The sequence below is a fragment of the Uranotaenia lowii genome, chromosome 3, assembly GCF_029784155.1.
Source record: "Uranotaenia lowii strain MFRU-FL chromosome 3, ASM2978415v1, whole genome shotgun sequence".
Classification (NCBI taxonomy): Eukaryota; Metazoa; Arthropoda; class Insecta; order Diptera; family Culicidae; genus Uranotaenia; species Uranotaenia lowii.
In genome coordinates, this window is record NC_073693.1 from 134,302,180 (window position 1) to 134,329,427 (window position 27,248).

Genomic DNA, 27,248 nt, shown 5'->3' on the forward strand with positions numbered 1-27,248 from the left:
GCTCTCGATTTGTGACGGTCGATCAATCAACAGACATCTTAATTAAAACTCATTACATGACAACCCTCCCCATTGAATGGTTGTTGTATATAGTTTCCAAAAGCCTTTCAACTCTGATTCTGTTTCGATAAATCCGTCCATCGAGATTCAAAGTCTGCCCGAAACTTTTCGGGAGTAACCGATATTAATTAACATGTGCGCGGTACAATCATTTATCGACTTTTTTTCCTCCCTCAATCAACCCCTCCAGATCTGTTGGCGATACTTAATCAAGATACCTACATTAAATGTTCCCGCACAATGCTAAGCGATGTTTAAGTCCTCTTTGTGGCACCTTCTAGGGGGGAAAATTTTCCGTGAAAGGACAAGTGTCATGTCATCATGTCAACCAAATGATTTCCAGATAGTTTTTTGCCTGGCCCTTCCATTTTTTTTCTTTCTTCGAATCAATTTAAACGGGTCCATTTTTCCCTCTTTTTTCCAGTTGAGTAAATTATTGTTGACAACTTAATCAGCTGCAGTTGTCAATAATGGTTTCCGATCAAAGGGTCAATGGAGTGGAAGAATTTTAAAGATTGCTCTGCTACTGCCTGAGCACACAAATTCTTTCGGCGCATGGCGTAACTGATGTCGAATCAACTTTCACCGAAGTTCAATGATCGGTTTGCAAGCTCATTAAGGATTGAAATTTCTAGAAAGAGAATTTTGTGGATGTTCAAAGTGTATTTGGATTTTTATCTGTTTGCCTAAGTAGATGCATGGAAAAATTGTCAAAAAATTCCAAACAAAGTTTTGGAAAGCTATTTTATCAAAAATTTTGATTGCTTTGAAAAGCCATCAAGATATTTTGACTTTAAAATTTTCAAGACAAACACGAAAAAATGTGTATGCAATTTCAACGTTCTAATCACGTCACCATACTTTTCTTACTTAAAAACAATCATATTAAAAAGGCGATGGGCATATTTTTCTAACCATGGGAAATCAAAGAATTAAAAATGTAGCTGTAAATATCATGAATTTTTGAAAGAAAGATTCACTTTTATAAATTTACTAGCTGATCTCATACGAACTCCGTTTCGCTTTCAACTTGGAATATGTTATGAACAGTTTGTATGAAAGTCAATTGAAAAACATTTTTCAGATGCACTTCCGAATTCATTCTTAAGTAATAATAGCAAAAACATTGGACGATCAATTTTTATGTCGTCTGCTGATAAATTTGAAATCATGAATCAATCGACAGTCCGAAAAAACCACCGTGTAAAAATTTCAACTCGATGTTGCATAACAACGCATTGCCAAAAAGGTCAACCCCTTTCGGTGGCCTCTTATATTTACAATCTTTGATATTTGAAATCAACCCCTCAAATCTCCCGTGTGCAAATTTTCGAAGCAATATATTGCATAACAACGTCAACATTGCTAAAACATTGAAAAAAATAATAATTATGAACGACTCCTTTCGTCGACCCGTGGCAAAATTTGTTACATCTGAAATCAATTGCCGTCCCTGAAAACTACCGTGTGCAAATTTTCATCAAAATCTGATGTATAATAACGACAATATCGCAAAAATATTGAAAAGTTAATATGGACGATCCCCTTTGCCGGCCCCTTACACTAAATTTGACACGTGAAATCGATTGCACGTCCCTCAAAACTATCGTGTACCAATTTTCATCTGAGTACGATGTATAATAACGTCAATGTTGCAAAAATAGCGAACAGTTAATATGGACGACCCCTTTAGCTGACCCCTCACACAAAATGAAACACTTGAAATCGATTGTTCATCTTTTCAAACTCTCATGTGCAAATTTCCAACACAATCCGTCGAAAAATAACGTCAATATCGTGAAAACAATATTTGTCTTGTTTGGACGACCCCCTCGAGAAGGAGTCATCCGAAAATCAGAAAACATTTTTCATCCTTCCTGGTCCCAATAAGCATCCATGCAAAATTTCAAACCTCTAGCTCTTAAGACGGCTGAGTCTAAAGAGGACAAACATACTACATTGCTTTTTATATATATGAATAATCGAATTTTAATTAAAAAAAAAAACGAAATTTGAATTATTTCGAATTCATGGCCTTGGAAAAATCGGTTCATGGAGGGGGATTTTGTTGTCAATTTTTTTCAAGAAAAAAACAAGAAAAAAATAAAAAGGTTCTATTGAATTATTCAGGATTTAGTTTTTCTTATTAAAAGTTGTTTTTTTTTTTTAAAACCCGACTTTCAGAAATAAGTCCTGGAAGTTACAAATTTTGTTATAAAGTTTAAAAAAACAGGGATTTCGAAGGCTTCATTTTGAAAAAATGTTTTGTACAAGTTTAATTAAATGAGTAATTTATAAGCTAAAAAAATCAACCACACGTATTTCCATTTTAATCATTGGTGGATATGTATCAAATATTTTTTTAGAAATGAAAGTAAAAGAATTATTTAGCGGTTCAAAACAGATTTATCATCTACTTTTGTAAACTCGACTGTAATTTAAGATTTTTCTCCGAAACCTTGTTTTTGAAGCGCCTGCAACAGAATTTGTGTTTAGCAAAAAATAAATAAAATGTTTTTCCAATTGAGTTTTCACTTGATGATTAAGTCAAAGTTCTTTAACCAACTAAAAAAAAAACATTATTAGTTTAGTTAATAACTAGAATCCTGTGAAAATTATTTGTAAGTCATATCTAGATATTTCACAGAACGAAACAATCTGAATAAATCCAAATTTTATTAATTGTTCAGAGTTTCTTCTGTTTTGTGTTGCCAAATTGAATCAGAAATTTTGATTTAGAATCTATCATCAACTGAGTTCTCCTGCAAATTGATTCCTTAATGAAATACTCACATTGACTTTTTAATCTTTAAAAAACTCAACTTCGACCTTAAACCCGAATCTGAGTCCTGCATTTTGAACCTGAGCTCTGAAACTGAATTCCCAATTAGAGGACGTTTTTGAAGTTAATGCCAGATAATAATTTCTATGAAATATGTATGAACGTAAAAGCGAAATTTGTATCAGAACCCTTAACGAGAAATCTCTCATTCGAATAATTCTGAATTAACATTTTCCATTTTTACCATTATGAAACTATATTGATTCCAATTTTAAATGATAATTAATGGAAAAAATTTCAATTCCTTATCTTAAATATGGTTTGTATTTTTGAATATTATTTTGAACACTCCAAAATGTTGCGTTTCGAAAATGGAAACTGCATCTAATTAAAGTTTGCAATTCGAAACCAAGATTCGAGTGAGGATTTTGTCCCAACCGGACAAAACCCGAGAATTTAATTTCAAAATTTTCCCAAAATCCAGCCAATATTCAGGCAAATTTGGAAATTTCTCAGTAAAAATAATAAGGAAAGCACTTAAAAAATTATTATCAAAATTCATAATTGAGGCGCTAAGGATCAGAGGGGTTCAAGCGCCTAAATGATAGTTTTGAGAAAACGCGCTTCGAAGTTGTGAAGAGGCTCGATTTAAACCTTTTCGTTCCTACGGCCTTTTTTTTAATTTATATAAGTGTAAATAAACAAGTTTTACAGACGATTGTATTTACTGAAAATAGTTATCAGCAGTTTCTACATTTTTAAGCAAAATTTTTGAAAATTTAATTGTACGATTTTTTTATTTAGTCAAAAAATGTTGAATTTACTAAAAAGGGCTCTTAAATAAAGGCTTTTTAGACATTCATTCAAATGGGGTTCCTTTTATTGACAAATTTCACGTTTCATTTCTCACTGTCTGGTCTGACTGACCAGAGTTGTGCCAAAAAAGTATCAAACATTTGGGTTCTTTTTGGGCCCAATATCAACTATGCAAATATTGATGGATTCACGGTTGGTCTAGGTTTGGTGAGCTGTAGCAAAATTTAAATGGAAATTATTATGGAAAAAGTGTCTTTTTTTATCCAAATTCATACAGCCTCACTGTTGCACTGCACTCAAAATATCTAAGCTGACTCTATTTGCTGAAGATTCAAAGAACAAGAGAAGACCGTGAATCTCAAAGATACGTCAATTAAAGATATGATGATATTAAAATTGAATATTTTAGTTAAATTCTATCGACTGGATGGGTAATGAATAAATTGATTTTTGTTTCTTCATCCGACGTTTCGGCATTTATTATGCCTTTTTCAAGGAGTCTCATAATATAACATAATTAATTATGTGTTTGAAAAGGTGTTACAATATATGGTGTACTTACTGAAATTTCTTGTTTTAATCTTCCAAAAATTCATTGTCCAAAAAATTTTTTCAATCTGTTAAACTGTCTAATCGGGAAATGTAAGTCCAGTTGTCTGTGGTGTATAGCAAAAATATTCAAAGTTCAGCTTTCTACTTGCATGCAATCTTCCTTGGAATCTGTTCTACTTACTATTGATCTGGTTGAGATGGATATAACACTTTGAAAGTTTTGAAAATGAAAACGGATATAAAAATAATGTTTACTGTTTTGGACGTTGTTTTCCACATAGCCACTACTGATGTTTGTTGTATTTTGTGTGTTTGATGTATTATTATGTGTATTGGTGTGTTTTTGTTTGTTGTTGAGTTGAAAATCCCGGCATAAATGACACTGAGACCTTCAGTATCGGTCTCCTAATTGACCGTGTTGCCATTCCTCGCGATGTGACATATTTCTAAAGTTTGTAGACCGGAAGTGGAATTGTGACGATCAATTATTCTCGTGCTGTTCAAATCAAATGAGTGATCGGGTTTTATGCTGTGGAGGGAGAAAGACTGAATAAAAAAAGAAAAAAAATCTTTCAAACGTCAAATTTCTCTCATCAATCCACCGACCAGTGCGAAGGTTCAAAATTTTACTTTCTTATTTAGTGAATTTCAATAAAACTTTTTTGATGCTGAAAAGCACTTATTTAGCATAAAACAATGATTTAATTAGGTTTTGTTTTGCTCTGGAAAATTCTTGCATGATCAGGCGTATTGAGTCGCTCAAATTTCGTTGAAGTTTTTGAAGCTGATAAATAAAAATTGTTTGATTAAGGAGGGGGGGGGGGGGGTGGGGGTAGGGTCTAACGGGTATTAAAAAAACACCATTTTCACGATTTTTTTCTAGAGCTATCGTTCTAACAAATGTATTCAATTTTTTTGCATTATACATAGCATTGTTAAAAGAACATTTAGTAATTTTTTCGTAGAAAAATATTGAAAAATGAGCCGGTGACGGAGCACTTTTGAGGATGCCTTTTAGAAAACAGGATTTGCGGTGGACACTGTATCTCAGCACAGAATCATCTGAGGTCAAAAAGTCAGAGCAAAATATTTTTAATAGAAGTTTTTCTGGACCCCAACGTTTTTATTTAACTAAAAAAAAATTTATGAAATTTTTGTGGCTGTTTGAAGTCAAAACTACGATTTTTCACGAAAAAATCCGCCATTTTTCACCTGTAAAATCTCCCCATAGTAAAAAATAAACAAAAAGAAAAACGTTGGGGTCTGGTATTTTATATGTAGAAAATATGATCCAAATTTGAAAAGAATCGGATAAGTAGTTTTCAAATGACGATGTCCACGGACTTTTGAAATGTGCTTTCGAGAAAAACGCGTTTGAAGTTTCTGCTCTTGCTTTCTTGCAGTATTAGATAGGAGGAGATAAAGGGCTATAATTTCTACAGTTTTACTTCAATTGACTTGAAAATTTGACACAACATTCTTGAAATGTTTTACAATAAGAAAATAAAAAAATAAAAAAATCGATTTTTTTAAGGTGTTAAACCCTACCCCCCCTTAGGCGCATATAGCCCGCTCCTCCCCTACAGAAGTGTTTTCGTTTCATTGGTTTGTCGTTTGTCGTAAAGCTGGTAAAAAGGATTTTTTTACCAAAATTTTTTCTAATAATTTTCTAGCCCCTCCCACTTCGGAAAATTTACATGTTTTTTAAAGATGGGCTCAAATTATGAAACAAATCGATCATTTTCCACATGATGGATATGGTACAAATATGGTACACATGTATTTTTTTTCCTAATAGGTCCATGCATTGTTTAAAAAGACCCCTCATCACGGTAGAGTTCTCTATGGCAAGTCGACACAGAATTTTAAACAAAAACTGTGAGTAGGTTCACTATTTATTCAGCTTGCTTTTGAGGATTTTTTCATAACTAGAAATAGAATCCATTAGATTTAGTATTTGCTTGTGTTCAGTGAATTTCAGTGACTTCAATGAATTGCAAGCCGTTCTTCAAAATAGTTTAACACTGTTTTGAGTTTAAAATAATGACAGATATGTGTCATATTCCTTTTCCGAGGTTGAGGGGGTCTTCTGAAAAAGTAAGTGGTTTTGCTGTTCGAAAATATCGATATCCAAATTTGATAGAAATGACAGGAAACACGTCGTTTTTAATCAGCCTCTACCGTGGTGGGAGAAGTCTTTCTATTAAATGAATGCAGTCACTGGAAAGAAATTACATGTGTACCTGTTGAAACTTAGGTTTTCTCCCGATTGAGCATCGGTCCGATCCAGCAGCAACCGCCGTCGAAGAACCAGAACAATTTGTTTTGGTTTTGTTTTCTTTGTCCAATTCGCAATTGATGATTGCAGAGAACAATTGGGACGGTGATGATGATGACAGTACAAATGTTTAAATCATCACACGGTCAAGCGAGACAACTCAAACTAGGTTCGTGGTAACACAACAGTGTTGCCAAAAATAATGAGTAGTAATCTCATTTTACTCATTGAGAATTGAGTACTTTCCCGGTTAGGGAATATGAGAAGTGGAAGGTGACAAATAGCTATCGCTTATGCTGGAAGTTGACGAATGATTACGAATAAAGATTAGCTCTATTCCACCACTGAAACCTGCGTTTTCGACAGTACCAAATCTGATAGAAATCACGTTAAAATGATCGATATGTTTCATATTTTCTGTCGATTTCATACAGAACTCCCACCTTATCCGAGGTAGGAGGGTTTGTAACTTATTTGAAACAATTTCCGGCCCGAAAATCCCGTTTCATCAACTCTCACGATAAACAAACCAACCAATGTAATGATACGAAAACACTTCTGCAAATAGGAAAACACGCCAGCAAGTTCCCAATGTATAATGGCTCCTACCCAACATGCAGTGCAGAGGTGCTATTTGAAAAGATGCAAGAAAAAAAATCAAATTAAATAATTCAATTTTGAATTCGTCATATCTTTTGATTGGCGTATCTCAGAGGTTCACGGTCTCTGGCAAAGTTGTTCTTCGAATCTTCAGCAAAATGATGCAGCTTGGAGAATTTGAGTTCAGTACTGCATTGTAGAGTGTCCGTCCCGGGATTTCCGGGGTATTTGAAAAATTCGGGAATTCCCGATTCCCGAGAATCATAGTTTCATTCCCGGGAATTCCCGACATGTATGAAATTATTTCTCTGGAAAAGCCTGGTAGCCTCCGGAACCACCAACTTGTTGTTCTTTTTAAAAATATAGTCATACAGAACTCATTGAGAATATGCCGATTTCTATGGCAGTAGACATTTTGCAGCCATTAAGTGCAATTTTTTAAATTCAAATATATATATTTAAAAAGATTATATGTTTTTCCACACCGTTTTCATGGAGTGAAAACCCACAACACTTTGGAAAATTTATGAAAAATCGCGCAGCAGGTAGGCAGATTGTTTTTTCTTGACAGTAACATTTATTTACTTGTTTCCCTCTGGCTTTGGAAGCCAGGTGAATTTCAAAGCTTAAAAATGAAGACGTTTTTTCTTCATATGAAGAGCAAATATGTAAAATGTTCATAAAAACGGAAAAAAGTTGGAATAATGAAACAAATGAAAAGATGTGTTTTTTCTATGAATTCTTCATTTGGCTTATTAAAGTTATTTTCTAGTTCGTTTGACTGTTTTTAATTTATCATTGTCGAAAACAGTTTGATTTATTTAATTAAAAGTAAGTTAAAAAAAACCATTATGTAGAGTACATTTCGAACAAATTATGGGCTTGTATGCACGAAAGGTTCGATATACTAGGTATATTTGAATCAAAGTGCATTTTACATGACTTTAAGTATTTCCCGGGATCCCGGGAATTCCCAGGAAACAGGCCACCAGATTTCCCGATTCCCGGGAACAGAAAAATGGCCGGGAAATGGACACTTTACTGAATTGAGCAAAAAAGTAAATTTTTTCGGACATATTTCCATACAAACTTTGAATTGTTTGCTACAACTTATTTTAAACACTAGAGCCACCAAAATTTACTCAGTTATGATTTGGTCCAAAAGGAACTCAAAACTGTTTGATACTTTAATTTTATACTGTCCAGTTTTATTTATTTTTTTTGCCTGTCCTTGTCCTCCTTCCTTAATCCAGCCTTAACTACTCTATAGAAAATTATTTACCTACTCTATTTAATGAATCTAGAAAAAGATTGCAGCCTTGCAATGGAGTGTAACTTTACATACATAGATGGACTTAGAATCCTGATGAGACAACAAACTAGAATGCTAATTTTCATTTCACAAGAGTGTTAACGATTAAGACTTCATTTTGTCCTCAGCAAATAACCATAAACGTCATACTTGTTCAAACCAATCCATTTCGAAACGCACCAACTAAGAACCGTTGCCGTTTGGTCACCATTTTCCACCTTCAATCGATTCTTCACGGTTAAAATTCTTTGAAGTTTTCCAAACCGCGAAAACCATTGCGTGTGCGTGCAGCAGAGCCTTCCAAACACCTTCGGAACATCTCCTTCAATGGGCCGTCAATCGTTTGGTTTGGCGAGTTCCGTTCCAGTCTGGCACCGTGGCCGCCGGCTTTTTTCTTCGCCTAAGACGAGGACGGAGTTTCAAGTTTTTCTTTGCCTATCGTCGTAAACGGCATCATCGATGAACTCAAACTTGGCCTGGTCAGTTAGTCCAAAGCTGGCAAGCACCGGTCTCTGTACCAATTCTGGACCATCCGAAAGGGTTGGGGCCAGTATAAAATGTGAAGAAAACACGAAGATGAAGGCGACGTCAACTAAGACATTCCGAGATGGTAAACACTGTACTTCATTATCGAGTTTAGAGCATCTTTGAAACAGCTTTGGACGATCATTGGATAATACCTCTAGAGCAAGTGTGCAAATTTGTGACGTAGTCGGAATCGAGTGGCCAGTGGAGGTTTAAGGAAACTATCGGATGAATGTTTCTGAACATTATTAACAAATTAAATTTATTCGAATTACAATAAAAACAGAGACAAAAATAAATCAATCACATAATAATTGACATTGAATAGCCCTATTTGCTACTAGTAGGTAGTATTTGTGGCAAGATTATGGCTTTCGGGAAAATAACTTCAAAACCGACCATGTTTGTCCGCTTACTGTCCGATTCTTGCACTGCATTTTAGAGGATATACATATTTCCGGATTTAATCTATACGCAACCCAGTGTGCGCGACTTTCAAAATTCAGGAATAAATCTTTTGATCCCCCCTGTTCGCCTTCTTTCTTCGGCCAAGATTGTTCAGGCATCCTCCAAATTAATCCCAGTCGGGGAATTGCGAGCAAGAAAAAAAATGGCAAAGCTGCATATCTCGATCGATCAATCGAATTTGCACGATCTATCGATCGGAGGATCGCGCCCGGCGATTCAGCGGCGATAAAAATTGGCCGCCCTCGGAAACTCCCGGACATCACCGACAGATATTGCAAAGACGAAGGCGACGATCGACGACGACGTCCCGCCATGTCGTCGTGAGAGTTAATTAGTTACACCCGAGTGCAATTAGTCGCTCTCAGTCGTAGTAGTTGTTGTCTTCGTCTCTGTGGTCTTTGCCTTATCCAACGCCACGGATGATTGGAACTTTGGGGTGTTGCTTGCTTGCTCAATGCTCGCTGGAAGAATTCGTACAATTAGGGAGTAACGGATGCGTGATGTTATGTGAAACATGTGTCCGAAGAGAGCGTGTTCGAGATCGATGGTGTTTGATAAGCCTCCGAAAGGGTGTGGGATTCCTATGTTTCGGTCGGTAATCGGTTCATCAATTTTCTTCTTCCAATAAGCGAAATCCTGAACAGTTTGAGGAAATAAAATGATGTGGCTTTGATTATTTGTTAGTTTTATAAAGTAGAGTAATACTGATAACATCAGTTTTCATCCAATTGATGGCAGCTTCTGAATGTCCACTTCCCTTATTAGCGAAGCGTCAAATACTACCATATCTTGATGGCAATTATTATTGATTACAGAGTAGATACCTCGCAGCAGCAGGCAGCAAGTACTTATGGCCTGAAGAAAAAGAAAGTAATGAAACATGTTTGATGGATCAGCTAATTGTGTTTAGTGGATAATATCACGTTAAGGGAGTTATTAAGCCGTTTTGAATCTCTATCACCTGAAGTCGTTTATGGTTTGTTGGTGTATATTTAACAGATAAGCGATCATTGTAAAATATGAATTTTTCAATTACGATTATAGTCGTTTTAACATATTTGTGTCATTCGTAACGCTCTATGCCCGATGCAGTTGACGGGCAGGTATTGGAAAACCTATTGAGCGGCACAATTGAGTTCGATGTTTACTTTTGGGCTCGATCTCTTGGACATAGGCTCGGGAGCCAACTGCTTTGCCGACTGTGCTATATCTCAAGCCCAAGGATTATGAATGACAAAATGTAAGTGTTAAACGAGTTTTTTTACATGAACATGTAACCATCCATTTGATGGATTACAATAACATTTTGGTTTTTGGGCCAATTTGGATGTTATTCTGTAAATATTGTATTTCTTTTATTGTTGTTAAATATCTAAAAATAGGACAAGAGGTCAGACTCTGTGATTATATGCTGGAGTGATATCTTTTCCTGTTTTTAGCAGCATAAGGCTGGTGTCAATTCGCGTTTTTTTGTTTAGCAATTAATTCATTTATTTATTTATTTATTTATTTATTTATTTATTTATTTATTTATTTATTTATTTATTTATTTATTTATTTATTTATTTATTTATTTATTTATTTAATTTCGTTAAATATTTATAATTACATATACTTAGTTTTTTTTGTAATTTTGTTATACATTAGAACTTGTTAGTAAATTTGTTTGGAATGCACAAGATAAATATAAATGTACCTATAACCGTTTGTAAGTCCGACACCAGCCATGTTTTTGTAAATAGTTGTGAAGCGTTCGTGTGCCTGATGTTCAACGAAGGGGACAACAACACCATCCACGGGAAGTGACAAGGAAAGGGACACATACAGAAAAATGATAAATAAGCGCTGCGCCCGCAGCTCGTGGCTTATTCTATCAAACGATAGTTCCGGTCCGGGCGAAGTTGGAAAAGCGACAGCGACGTTTCATCCGTAATTGGGAGGCACCGACCCCCTTCTGCTACTTTGTGAAAAAACAACGACCAGCTAGACGACTACACGCCGTTTTTTCCTAGCTGGTCGGTCGAGTGTGGCCGAGTGTAGTGATTCCCAGGACATTTGTTCTTCCCAGTGCCGATATCACCATTGCCCAGAAAAAGTCACCGGTGTTCCGCGAGTGCAAAAGGTCGTGCAGTGTTAAAGTGCCCTTTACGCTACAACCCCCTCAAGGCACGGTGGCAGTGGTGAGGCCTGGTGGAGTCCCGCCTGGGAATCTATTCGCCGACCGCCTTCGTTAGTGCCCTCTCGATTGGTGAGTCACTCGCGAGGAAATAACGTGCACCATCACCACTCCCCGGACCTACCAAGAAACAAGGCCTACGCCCAAAAGGCCGAGTTGTCGCCAGAATATTGATTCTTCAACAAGCTACGGCAGTCCCGTTCCAGAATCCTGTTTCGTGGTTCCCCAAAAAAGGTGTCCCCCAACGAGTCGACCATCGCAGCAACGGCCGCAACGAATCCGGAAAAAGTAAAACGAAATGCGCAAGTACAAAACCCTAAATTAAAAATAAATAACTAAAATTCAAGTACGATATTTTCCATTTTATAAAAGCACCAAAGTGCTTAAACATCCATCAACTCCAAATATTGTATGGTCTTTAATGTTCAAATTGTTGTGACTTCATTTTAGTGCATTCCGTAGTTTAAACATTGAATTTAATTGTTGCTGTACATATCATGTTATATTGTTTTGTTAGAAGTCCGCCCATAAACCTACATGTTACAGTTGTTGTGATTCCTCCTCGAGAACCATTAAGTTTATTCCCCTGTTGAGCTAGCGCAGGGAAGTGGGATCTCTCAGATTCTAACAAACATTAGACCAAAAAGTTTCATACTAAATATAGAGTTCATGTTATATCGTAGCTCTTTTTAAACCGAGCTATTTTTGAAACATGCACCCAAAGAAGTCGTTGCAAAATTTCAATGCCGATCGGAGCTAGCTCTTTGCCGAAAATGTGCTGATTGCTTTCCGACTAAATTGTTCATTATCCGACACGTTATTCGTACTTATCGGAAGAATGCAAGAGAGCGCAAGATTTTGTTTTCATAGCCTTCAAATTGTTGCCAACGACAGTATTTAACAGTTCTCTTATTGGTCAATATAAGGTACTCAATTCCCATCTGATTTTCAGCCATCTGGATGCACTGCTGGTTACAGAGAGAATATGACGATTATTTTCTCACTTGAAGCCAGCGCGAGAGCAAAATCATTTCAAAATTTACAAACATGACGGACTTTCTATAATATCCGATTAAAACTGACTTTAGACGACATTTTATACGATCTTTTCACTATGCAGTTGGAGTTGCGATTCACTATATTATTGTAAACAACTTAAGTTATCATTTCTGATTCGATTTCATGTTTACTAGGGATAGTAAGGTTACAATCTGAATGAAGTTTTTGATGGATGAAACATATTTGTGAAAATTAACCAAAATTTTTATCGCAAGAAAAAAATATTTTGCCCGGATTTATTAACTTTATTTGGCAAATAAAAAAACAACTACTTGTGTTGAAATTTTTTCTATTTATGTCTCCAAAACGTTTTTTTTTTAATATTTTTTGGAAGCCTACAATACGATTTGAAATCTGTGCATAAATTCAATTTTTTTTCTTGATTTTTGTTGAGTAATTTCTGGGTTTTGACAAAATTTGCCAGCATATCGCCCGGTGTTTTGGTAATCAATTTTGAAATAAATTGCCGGGATTTGGCCAGGGTTTTCTTTAAAATTTCCCAGCTTTGTCCGCTGGATACGCGCTGAAAAAATTCTGGCAACCTCAATCTAGATTAACAGTTAGGATGGAACAAATATCAAATAAATCTTCGGTCACCCCTAACCGATTTTTCCAAAAACCCTGAAAGATAAATGAATAAAGTTTATGGTACTGTATAGATCAGGGGTGAGCAACCCGCGGCCCGCGGGCCGCATGTGGCCCGCTAGACCTATTTGTGCGGCCCGCGAAGCTTTTTTTGAATTTTTATGACTTAACTTTTTTCTACAATGGATATTTGAGGAAATTTCAAATTGTTAATTTTTTTCTGGCATTTTAGGCGTTTATTATGTTCTGTTCAAGACTTAAATGCAATATTGTTCGGTGGCAAAACGTAATATTTCATTTTCTTTTTAATTCAGCATTCTTTTTTCATTATTAGGTATTTAATTCCAACCACTTTCAGAGCAAAATCAATTAAAGTTAGTCGGAAGAACAGCCAAAAATCGGAACCTACACATGATCAAAGGAATTGTGAACTCATTAGTGAAGTCATTATTTCCATTTCAAGCAAAATAAAGTTGAATGATAAAAAGTATGCTCAGCAGATATATTTTTTTAAAATTATTCTATCCGATTCGGCAAAAAGGCTTGTTCTGTTAGCATTCCAATACTGGCAAAAAAATTGAACCAATACTTGTGATAATTTTTTTATTTTTGAATTTTGACGAAAATAACGAAAGTTAAATAATAAAGCCTGATGGAACAATTTTAGATTATTTATCAACATGAATCAAGCCACAAAAGTTATTAGTTCTTGATAAAAAAAACAACAGATATCTGAAATTCTGTGGTTCCATCCAAAATGTCGTTGACCAAAATATGCTTTTTTCAGAAATTTGATAAAAACTTTATCACAAACATCGGTAAATTGAGTTATTTCACTTATAATTCGCCACCCTCATTACCAGAGTCAAAATAAAGCTTTAGAAATCCAATAGCAATGATATCTCAATAAGATTAAAAATGATAAAAAATGTGGATAAAAATTCTAAAATCAAGAACGTAGTTTTGAAGAAAGTTCCTTAAATATATGTATTTCACATACATACATTGAACATTTTTCTGTGATTTCGCAAATCTTGCTCAACATCTGATTGCAATGATCCAATTCAGAACTTCAATTTAAAAATCGGGTTTTTTAGCGTTTGTAGGAAAAAAAATCCAGGCTTTGAGGACAAGTTTGAATTGTGGATAAAAATAACAAAAAGTCAAATCTCGATGCAACGTCCAACGCTAAGAAGACTGTGATTTCTTTAAAAAAATATTTATCACACTCTTAGTTATCACTGTGGTAAGCTCCAGAAGATTTTTAAATGGAAGTAATGGCGAATAGTATCATCGGTTTTTTTTTTAAACGAACGCACACACATAGGATCTCAGTGAAACTTCATGTTTCTTTGAAGAGATCTAAATTCTACTTAAGACTAAAGCATACATCTTTCAAGGATATAATGGCTAGCATCTTACTAATGCTAACACCACCAACACCCACAGAAAGAGTACTATGTATGCCGTGACCAAGACTCGATCTCATGACCTCTGGCTTAGAAGACTTGAACGCTATCATCTAGGCCACGGTCGGCGGCGGTTTTACAAGAATGTTGTAAGAACGAATGTTCGCCAAGAATTACTATTAAAAAATTGAGAGAATTTAAAAATCACAAAGATTTAGCGAGGTACCTTTCAATATCGAGTATTTAAAAAGCTGTGATGAATTACTGTTTTTAAACACGTGAATTTGTTTTATCTTTTCTTTTTCAGATTTTTTTTCGCCAAAAATTTGTAGTTCTGAAAGATGATGTGAAGCTCTGATAATTATCACAAAAAAATTACTTTAAGTGCGGCCCGCCGACAAGATTTCATTTTTTTTAAATTGGCCCGTTGGTTCAAAAGGTTGCTCACCCCTGGTATAGATACATTTGATGAATTCTTCGAAAAGTAAAACAGTTGGAAAAGAGAAAGCCAGAAGGTAGAAAATAGGAATTGTTTTACTTTTTTATTCAATATTTATGATTCACTAGCTGACCCGGTAAACTTCGTTTTACCTTCTAAAGTATAAATCGTAATAAATGTTTAATTTCATCTACACGTCCTTAACTGCATTCTTATGGAAATCGTAACAAATACTGTTGAATTTGAATTGGGACCACCTTCCATAAAAAGTGAAATTCTTGAAACTATTATACAAACCATCTCTGACCAAAAAAACCCCCGGATACCAAATTTCACTTCATTTCGACCGACCATCCATACGTGATGTTTTTACAAAGAAAATGCCTCCATTTTTATATATAAGATGTGGAAAAGTGATAATTTTGTATGAGGACCCCCCTTCCATAAAAAGTAAGATTCTTGAAACTATTATACAAACCATCTCTGACCCTAAAAACCCTCGGATACCAAATTTCACTTCATTTCGACCGACCATTCATACGTGATGTTGTTACAAAGAAAACGCCTCCATTTTTATATATAAGATTTTCGTTTTTTTTTTCAATTTCACACTTTTTGTCACATTTGCTCCAATTTTATGAAAAATTGGGTTTTTTCTATCATCACCTATAGTTATCGCTGTTGTTGTGATATATTATTTCTTACCAAGCCTCGAACCCCAGCTCACCGCTTGAAAGTCGAGATCCATACTTGCTGCTCTACACAGAAAAAAAAATGTAATCCTTCTTTACAAGTGAATTTACGTTTCCACATCATTTCTGACAAAAATATGGAAAAGACTATAGCATCTTTGCAGTTGCAAAGAAATTTACATGAAAATGCGAGCAAAACACGCAGAAACTCAATGGGAATGCATGTTCTAAAGGACATTTACATGAAACTGCATGTGCTCCAAGCTGTCAACACACTTGTTGTTTTGCTCCAATTCCCGTAGGAATTAAATTCCGTTTGCTGCTCGCAGAATATTCTAGCAAGGTAAGTTCTGATCTAAAATCTATCCAAATGTTTGTGAAACGACGTTGTTGAATAGTTGTAACGTCACTAATCTTTTCACATCGATTGATCTTTTTTTTCAGAAACCATAAGAGCCAAAAGCAGCGGGCAAATGCAGCTAAGGTCTTAGTAAGGAGTAATTTGTTGTATTCTACAGTCTGCAGTCCGATTCCCGGGGGAACTTCAAACACTTATGAAAAGATATAAATATCAATCATAAAAACTGCTAATAAAGTATGAATACCTCGTCAAATTTGTGTTTCCGATCTTATTTCGAACATTGCAATCCAATAGGAATTTTGAATTGGGGTAAAAAAATGTAAACTTACAATAAACAAAGCACATGAATGCTATTGGGATTTTACATGAAGTATGCAGTATCGTCACATGCAAAAGGCCGATTCCCTTCTACCCATGTACTTACATGTAATGCTACATGGATTTTTCTAACTGTGTATATGAACATCATGAGTAGTCAACAATTTTACTTGATGTGATGATTTTCTTTAAAACGACTTTTAGGTTCTTAATTTCTACTTAATTCCCACTCTCAAGTTGTTAAAAAGTTCTTCCGGAACTAAATGTGTACTTCACATTGTTGTTTCCCAAGTAACGATGTGTTTATTTATGCTAACACGGATTGAAGTTTGAAACAAGTAGAATTAAGCCTTTAAATCTACTTCAAAGTTCCTATATTGCGAAGTTGCTTTTGAACGCTCGTTGGAACTAATTAAAAACTATCAAGCTTACAAAATAGTACAAATATACTTAATTTTAAATCAAACTTCACTATCATTCAAATGCGAACTATTTTTCTTGGCACCAAAGTTTATGTAGGGGAGATGAGTGCATAATGGACACCTTAAGGAAAATGCTTATTTAACCATAGAGAACAGCTGTAATATGTGAATTACATCATTGTTTCGTGTTCAGAAACTCAAATAGTCTATTGCCAAATTGGATGAATCTTGAAAAAGTAGATAAAAAAGTTTAAAAATGCATTTTAAAAATTTTTGCCGAACGCTGAAAACTGTAGAGGCACAATGAGAAATCCCCCGAGGCAGTATGAGCACCATTAATGAAGGCATAATGAGCATTTTCTAGATTCCCTAGCAGCGAATTCGACTCGATGAAGTCAACTGAGTGATAGAGCTACAGCTTAACTTGTATCGTCTGACGATTTGGCCTATTGGTTAGATGTAGGAGAGGTAATCAGTAGGCTCGAGTTCGATTCCTGGTGGAGGTGTTTTGTGAAAGTTTTGAACAATAATGCCTGTTTCAGTGGTGGAATAGAGTTAATATTTATTCAGTTCGAATTAAACAACAATGTGGAGAACCAAAACAAACGTAGGAGCAGCAGATCTCCTCTTCTAAAGTGTTTTGGCCATCCACAATCTAACCGGAAAACGTAAGTATTCCATTCCAGGTCTTAAAAAGAGCTAAACACCAAATTTCACTTAGATCGAAAATTCGAATTGTCTTAAAATTTTGTTAATTTAGCATAGGAGCCCCCCTTTTTCGTATTCGAAGGGATTTGAAAGTACATATTATCAGTGTTCGGCATCGCTAACTGAAAAGTTAGCGGCGCTAATTTGATCGCTGACTTGGTCAAAGTTAGCGATCGCTAATTCAAAACGCTAAATGTTGCGTAAAATATATTGATCTATAATAAAGTAGTTTTGAAAAAGATAAGCAAAACACAAAATTTGCAGCCATGTTTAATTATAATATTGACTAGAAAAGTTATTAAAGGTTATCAATAGGGGCAGTTTTCGAACTTATTTTGTAATATTTCTGTCAATATCAGTTGCGTCAGCTCACTTTTTGTTTTAGTTAGCGTATTTGGTGGAAAGCAAAAGGAAAAACTTTTGAATCAAATTTTTTAATATCTTCACCCGTTCATCAACTTTTTTTACATCCGGTAATGCAAGAAATTCTTCTAAGGCAGATGATTTTTTAATCCGAAAAAGTTTTCATCTTTCTTGACATTTATACTCAAAAGATTTATTGATTTATTGACTTATTTTGTTCTGGAAATTTCAATTTATCACAATTTTTTTTATCTCTTTTAAATTCAAAAAAGGCTTATTAAGATTATAATCGATTTTCAAATAGAAAAACGTTCAAAAAAGTATTTCGATGAAGTTACCAACGGAAACATTTTTTTGAGATAAATTACATAAAATTTATTTTTCTGAATTCAAGTTATCAAAGCTACAATCGAAACAAAGTTCAAATTCAATTTGAATCGATAAGTTTCATAACTTGCTGTGTTTCTCAAAAGAGCTTTATAGTTTCAGCAGTTAGAAAAGCTGAATACAAAAATGATTTCTCCGCTCAGTAAACATTTGAACATTTAGTTTTTTTTTTTGTAAACATGAAATGCTTCAACTATATTTGAAAAAATTTAATTGCGTTTTTTTTTTCAAAGGTATTTGACTTTCACAAAATCAACCGAAACTACTGAAAGTCAGGTTTTGGAAATAGTTACGGAAAATTCTACTCTACACCTTTGGTCATAAAAAAATAAAATACTTTTCTTTTAAAAATAAACACAATAGCAGCTTTTCTGATACCTAAATAAAGAATAAAAACATTGAAAACAATTTTGAAAAATTGTTAAAAATTGTTTCAATAATTTTTCAAAATTTCTCAAATAAGAGCTTTTAAAGTTTTATCCAGGACAAGAAAGAAATTTTTCTCGATATTTGTGTTCTTTTATTTAAATTTCTTTATAACAGAGATCAAATCTCGATATTTGTTTTTTATGTTACTTAAAAAATATGGGACTTTCTCTGCTAGTCACGTCACGTGATGTGACTAACGAAGTTTTATTTTAGCTTAATGACTCGGACAACGCTTCAGGAATGAAGCATCAATTCAGATGAACTCAGCTATACATAAGAGTTAACATTTCTGGCTTAAAGGAGGTTACAGGATTACAGCATTACGGGATGAAATTTGGCAAGTCACGTCACGTCATCGAATATTTTTGCATGTTTGAAACTCTACCTTATCAAAGAAAAAATAATCCTCCCCCATTAAACAAAGTAAGTTGAGAAAACCTTCAACGGAAGTAGAATTTTCTGACCTAAATGTGTTAAAATAATTTATGTATTAAAGCTTAATTGAGCTATTTCCAGAACTTAGATCATAAGTGAAATTTATCGTTTAATATAGTACTCTCAAATTAAGTTTTAGTTTCTTTAGAGCTCTGGAGAGCCTTATAAATATTCTTTGCTACTGTTTCTTGGGTTTTAACGTGATCTTCAATTTAAAAAAGGGGAGTTTCGAAAGTGATTCGAATAATCTAGAATATACCAAAAAAAATTTTAAAACATTTGGTTAAGTTTAGAAAAATAATTATTTGTGTAACTCAGGAACAAACAAAAACAGAGGACTTAAAAAAAATTCACAGCAATTTGTTGACAGTTCATTGATTTTTACATAAATCATATAACACTGTGCAAAATGATTCATTTTAAACAAAACAGTATTAAAAGCTGTAGTTTTGTACTGAATCAGGCACCATGAAAATCTTATCAATGAGTATAAAAGCTCATAACTCTGTAAAACATTAAATTATATATGACTCGCTGACCCGGTGTGCTTTGCTACACATTCCAAAAATTTATGAAATTTTGGTGAGTTTTTAATATTTTGTTTTATTTGTACATAATTTTAAATAAGTTTGAACATCATTCAGATGCTACCACTTTGAAATGAGTGCTACAATTTGAATTTGAAATTCTTATATGATTTTTTTTTTGTAATTTCCTTAAACCATTTTTTGAAAATCAGATATGACCATAAATGTACGGGAGCCCTCTTCATCCTGTTTCTTCTGTTTCCCACTGGATAAGAGAAGAAGGGTCTTTAATAATCATAAAAATTCCCCAACCCAAAATACATTCCCACGTCAAATTTATGTCTTTTTGCTTGATTAGTTCTCGAGTCATGTGAAATTTGTATGATAGCCGCTCTCTCCTTTTTATGTTCCGAATAAAAGAAGGTTAGGGAGTAGATGCCATCATAAAAACTCTTTTTATACTCAAATATCCTTCTTTTCCTAATTGGGTTTTATTTGATTAGTGTTCAAGTTACTCAAATCCCGCTTCTTATCCTCCCACTGAAAAACGGGAGAGGTCTAATATCGCAGCTCAATTTGCTAGATAAATTCTCGAGTTATTTAAAGAATTGTATGACAGACCTTCTCCTCTCTTCCTATTTTCTCACTGGAATGAAGAAGATATTTAATAATCATGGAAACATTTTTGGCATCCAAATATTCTTACCTGCCAAATTCAGTTCCATTTTCTTGATGAGTTTTCGAGTTTCGCAAAAAAATGTTTAGGAGCCCCCCTTGGCATCTTGTAATTGCCCATTAGATGGAGAAAGGGATGTTTAATCTTGTTAGATGAATTTTACGTACCCACATATCTTTCCATGTCATTTTTGTTTCCATTTACTTGATAAGTGTTCGAGTTACGCAATAAAAATGTATTACAATGCCCCTCCCCATTTACTATCCTCCTAATGTTAGGAGAGAGGGGTCCCAAATAGTCATAGAAAAATTTCTTGTATTCAAATACCCTCCCCCCACCAAATTTTGAACCATTTGCTTGATTGGTTCTCGAGTTGTGCCAACATTTTCATTGGAGTCCACCTCCGCCTTTCTTATCTCCCCTCTGAATGGTATGGGGAGGAGGATATGTGATCGAGTTACACGAAGAAAATATATAGGAGCCCCCCCCCCCCCTTTTTCATTCCTCCGCTGGAATGAGGAAGGGGTACCAAACCATCTTTGAAACATTCCTCGTATCAAAATGCCATACTTGGTTACATATTTTCGATTAGTTATCGAGTTTTGCAAGAAAATCATATGGAAGCCCCCGTTCCCCCTTCTATCACCCCAATGGAAGAAATATGGGAAACTAAACCATCATAGAAATATTCCTCGTCACAAAATAAACTCCCATGCCAAATTTGGTTCCATTTGCATGATAGCTTCTCGAGTTATGAAGACGTATTAATTTTATTTGAGAAACCCCCTCCCCTCTTTCAGGGAAAGCGAGGAGTCCCAACTTGTTTTAGGAACCTTCCCCGGTCTTAGAAGCTTCCACCTGCCATGTTTCACGTGCATCGGTAGTAGTTTTTGAGTCCATAGGGAACAGACAGACGGACAGACAGAAAATCATTTTAATACATATACAAAGATGTTGAATATACTCTTCAACAGTGTTCTGATAGTGAAATCAAGTTGAGTTTTTGAAATAAGCATTTGCTCTATACGTCAAATAAGGTGAAAATTATAATTTATGAATGAATGTTGAATTTACGTCTACTCACGATGTAAGTTCACATATTTTGTTACGTACCTGTAATGAGAAGAAGAAAAACTATTAATAAGATTTTTTAAGAATAAAACATGTAAGCTGAGGTCAATATTATATAACTAATTCATTTTTGATTGGATAAGATTGTCTGTTCGGAATTTCCAGTTTTGTTTCAGTTGACCAGTTAGTCAAACTTGAGATTTTAATAATTGTACTATCTAAATTTCCCTTTTCCGAAAGCCTCCGATTTTCAGCTCTTATGCCTGATGGCATATTTTCGCTTTCCAATTGAATCTATTTCGTTTTACATAACCGGCGACCAGCATCATTCCTTGTCAGCTGGTGCATTCCTTCATTAGACCCAGATTATTGAATTGAGGCCCACGCTTTAAAACAAATCCCCCAAGCTGCGGATTCAATTTCGCTCTCGATATTCCGGAGAAGCCGTAATTGCATAATCGAAAGTGGGTAACCTTCCAGCGTCCCTTGAAACCATCAGAGCCAAGATTATCCTCGCCTAATCTCCCTAGTAGCTCGGTTAAAGAAGAAGGATGGAATCCGACTTGGTTGCCACTTCGGTCACGGTTTGTTTTCCTCTCATTTTTTCTACAAATGCTTAGCCGTGGCATTTGATTTGTGCGGAAATTGAGACTAGGCCTTCATTTTCTTTCTACCTTTTTGCACCCGCAGCCTCCGCGTAATTCTCACTCGCGATCACTGCTCCGGATCTCATATGAATCAATGAATGAATGAATGAATCTCGGCAGCATAGACAGAAAGCGGGCGACCTCTGAGTCAAATAGATTTGTAGGGTCGCCTCCGTTACTCGATTAAATAAGAGCGATCTTGGCTCTTTTGGGGCGGATGGATGAATGAACCTGGTGCCCCGTAATTTACGGGGAAGTTTGGCTTAAAACGCACCGTTTGCTTCAGTAGGTCCACAATAAGGAAATAAATCACTCACGTTCTGAGACTTAAAATCTTATTCAAAAATAATGGCCTGAATCTGTAATTCCTGAAAAGTACCATTAAAAATCAGAGTTATGTTTAAAAATTATAAAAGAGGGCGTTTTTCCTTCCATTTCTTCTTTGAAGTCTAAGCAGAGTACCCGGCGTTGAAGAAGCGAATCGCGAGCATGCGCGCGAACCGAGTTAATTGAATCCAATGGAATTGAGTCACGGGATTGGTTACAGTGAATTAATTTTGTTTGACATTGCATGACATGTTTTGTGTAACTAATACCAGAGAAGGTATACCCCTGGATGTCTGATATAGTGCAGAAAACAAATGCCCAGTGAGCAGAGTTCAGAGTGGGTATCAAGTGGAGTAGATTAAATAACACTTTCTCGACAATCATTGTGAGCACGGAAGAGATTAGTGATTTGTTGCCAGAAAAGGGGATTAAAATACATTTAAAAAACTTGGACAATTTTAGAAAAAATCATTCAAATTAAGCTCCAATTATCAAGAATAGGATTAGTTAAGCTTTAAGATTACTTGTCAAAAGTTTCGAAAATGTCAAAACTATTGTCATGCATTTCCAGTTTATTAACTTATGTATGGAGAATCTTTTGTAGAATTTGGTGCAGGCGAACTGCAAGTGGAGGATTTTGGCTACAAGAAGGATAACATTTTCAAAAAGTTGAGGAGGTTGTAATTTAGAACAACCGTGAATTGAACGCAGAATTACGGCTATTTTCTCTAGTCAATATGTGTAAAGCTCGTATGGCATTTGTACTCTATAGGAATTGATGAACTATTGGTTTATATTCATCAATTTCAACATGTGACATAACATGCCCATGAGACATAATTGGACCACGCAACATAATCCGACCATGTAACATGACGTTACTGCCGACCATATTATAATAAACATCGACAAAGAAGTACGTGAATATACCATAGACGTAAATTTTACTGTTTTCAAAGAGTGTTTCTCCAACTCCATCGCAGTGATGAAATCATCCAGGTCAGCGCACTCTATATTAGTTACATGCGAGATAGCTCGAACCGTATCGCTTCTTAACACAGGGTATTTTCCACACACTTATCGCCGGATGCTTTTCCAAATCCCTAGAACAAAACAAAACGCCTGTACGAAATGTCTTTAAGTTTGGAGCGCAGTTTCCGGATCATGTCGCGTACTTTGAACTCTCTCTCTCTTTTTTTTATTGAGGGGTTAATCCCTGGACTTCATCTGTCGAAGTTTGGTTTTGCATCTCTTCTGGCTTCGTGGCGATCGTTTTTTTTTAAATTCACTTTTCTACTTGGAAATGAAACTGAACTCCACCTTTTAAGAAAAGTTTATTTACACCCGGGAGTTCGCAATGTTTCTTCGTACTCTACTACGTGTTGTTAGCCTACTTGGTTGAATAATTCTACTGAATCAAAGCAATCGTTTTATCGTTGTTCTTTGTAGAGTCGACTCTTTCGATGATCTTTTTGAAGGAACCATTTTTTCCTCGCAGAATAAGTTTTTCCGAACTAGTATTTTCCGTTCTTCAACGGCACTCTTCAGAGGATCCTTTAATTTCGGCATCCAGGTCTTGATTTGAAAGTCCACATCATTGGTGCTCTGCATGAATTCGCCCATTTCAAAGAACTTGTAAGCCGCCTCCAACAGCCCACATTTATTAAATCACCTTGGCCGGTGTGTTCCCGTTAGTGAAGCATCTCATTTTTAAGTCACAACACTAAAGCTATTCGTCAAACCTGTCAGCTACTGAACTTCTACCCAACTATAATGGTCTCCAGATTGTCTTTATCAGAGATCTTGTTACCTAATTCCGAGAAACAGCTGGATACAAAGCTGTTGATACTTACGATTCTCGGATGCTGCTCTAAAGGAAAATCCGACCGCATCATTTCCACAATCAAAACAGTTTGTTTTTGTACTGTTCGTTTTCATCGATTCTCAATTGAGAACAAATAGACTGATGATGGCGGATGACAGGTGATGATGATAAACACGATACAAATGTTTACATCATCACACGCTCAACTGAAACTTTTCAGATTAGGTTCGTAGTAACACAACAGTGTAGCCAGATATTCTGGGTAGAAGTGTTATTTTACTTATTTGACTCATTGAAAAAAAAGTACTTACACGGATAGGGAATGTGAGAAGTAGAGAGTGATAAATGGCTATCGCTAATGTGATAGACTGTAGATCAAGGAATAGACAGCGTCAAGATGAGCCAGCTTAGAAGGACGAACCAGCCCAGAGGGACCAACCAGGATAGACACTAAGCAACAAGATGTCCCTGGCCACCCAGGAGGTACCGCCAGCAATCGAACCCGGGAAAGGTTCGCGGATCGAGAGGGTTATTCTCTCGATGCCGTCACGAGCCACGCTGCGGTTGGAATGGTTGCGATGGCCGGAAGGTCCACTTCGGAAGATTTGGATGGACCTGATAGCCAAGAGGGTTACTCTCAAGCTTTGGCTATGCGCTATGGCCTGCATACGTGAGCTGGTCCTGGCCAGCTAGAAGACTTAGAAGACTGTCCTCAAGTTTTGGAGGTGGTTCCGGTTAGAAAGTGCACCGAGAACGGAAAAAAGGGTTACTTTTCTCGGGAAACAAGTGCAATTCGAGTTGTCAGGGGAGATTTTCAACCGAGGAAAACTCCTAATCGACTTGTACTGGATTTGTTTTGGAGTCCGAATTTAAACGGAAAGCCTTTCTAGGAAGTCACCCAGCAGTCAAACAATGGTATAGTGACTCGGACATCTTGGCGTTGAAGCATTACAGCGAATAGTAAGTGGCAATAGAGGGTATCTGCCATATTTCAGCCAAGTTGGAGAGACAACCCAGCAAACATGAAATCGTATCAGAAATGATAACTCAACTCGTTTATAATGGTGTTGCGAATCGCAATTCCTACTGCATAATGAAAAGATTGTATAAAATGTCGTACGTGATCAGTTTTAACAAGATATGATAGACCGCCATGTTTTTAAATATTAAAATGATTTTGCTCCCGCACGGGCTTAAAATCAGAAAATCATCGTCATGTTCTCTCAGCAGTACATCCAGATGGCTGAAAATCAGATGGGAATTAAGTAATGTTGACCGATGAGAGAACTGTAAAGCTATGAGAGCAAAATCTTGCGCTCTTTTGTATTCTTCCGATAGGTACAAATAAGGTGTTGGATATAGCCCAAGTGGTGTTGTTTTCGTCGCCTTAGAAAGAAATGAAATATTTTTTATCTGCTCAAACACAAGAGCGAGATATTCGAGCGCTTCAAACAGTACGAGGCTATAGCAACTGACAGTTCGGTCAGAAATTGTGCAAGTTACGATGCGACAAATGGCGTGAATTCTTTAGTAACGAATTTCAAAGGCATTGTTCTGAGAAAGGAGTTCAGATGAATTTCATGGTCTCGTATACTCTGCAGCAGAAAGGCGTCATCAAGCGAGCCAACCGTATTCTGATGGAAAATGTCAGAGCGATGATCCACGAGCGCTACCATGGATCATCGCTCTGACATTTTCCATACCTCACAAACAGATAATCAACAAGAGGTCTTGTAATCAACATAGCTTTGATCGGAGGCCAAAGCTGAGCAACCTACGTATTTTCGGTTGTCCAGCGTACGCACAGATCCCCAAGGAAAAGCGGTAGAAGCTTGATCCGAAATCGAAACGTCTGGTATTCGTGGGTTACGCGAATAATGGCTTTGAAAGTTCAAGTCGATCCTTTGATATTCACCGCAAAGTGGTCTTCTATGAAACCAGTGTTTTGGAGCCAGTGCGTGACGATGCTGATCCAGAGAAGGACATCGAGAAGCTTGTCAAGGACCCACCAGAGGCCGTCACATTTGAGCGGTTAGACGATTTGTATGAGTCAGAACAAGAATCCACATTCGAGCAGCTAGACGATGCTCACGCACCCGAAAACACATTCGAGCGGTCAAACGATGTGCCAAAAATAAAAAAAACTCATCTAAGTGGTTAGCCGATGTGCCTGCTGATCACGACCACACTGTGGGTAACAGTGTGATTGTTGACGATCACGGCGAGAACGACTACGAGAGCAGCGTGGAATTCCCGGAACACCCCTGAACCTGCCCTGAGACGAAACGTAGCCGCTGTTGTGGATGATGAGCTTCCTCAGAACATCACTGAGCTGAAAGGCCGGAACGAAAGGGATCCCTGGAACATCGCCAAAAACGAGAAGATAACAGACTTTGGAAGCGATCAGCTTACCCCAGGTCAAAGGAAATTTCATCAAAGTGGGTATTCACCGTGAAGGATGAAGCTCGCTTCAAGGCTCGATTGGTCGCAAAAGGGTGTTCCCACCCACTGTGGCCCTCGAGCCACGAGTTGCGGCGAATGGATTGCCAACCTGTGAGTCGCAAATCGTGACAGTAGAGGGGAGAACTTTGCTGGAGTAGTACCAATAAATGAGTATTACCGTGGAGCGCTTTGCGCGAGTATGGTCTTTCATCATAGGTACAGCCTTCATTGCCTATATGGCTTGAAGCAAGCGGGTCGTACGTGTAATCAGCGTTTGGACGACGAGATATGAAAGCTTGGTTTCTATCCGTTGGAGAGTGACTGCTGCGTTTACCGATCATGCAAACGAGGACTCACTCTCATCCTGTACGTGGATGATATCCTAATAGGTTATCTGGATCAAGACCGAACTTGGAAGGCTATTTCAGATGAAGGATATCCTGGAAGTCAAGACTTCCTTGGGAATGACCGTCAAACGAGACTTCACCAAGAGTATCAACAAGATTTCGCAATCAGGCTATGTCAAGAAGGTTCTGCAGTGATTCGATATGGCCGAT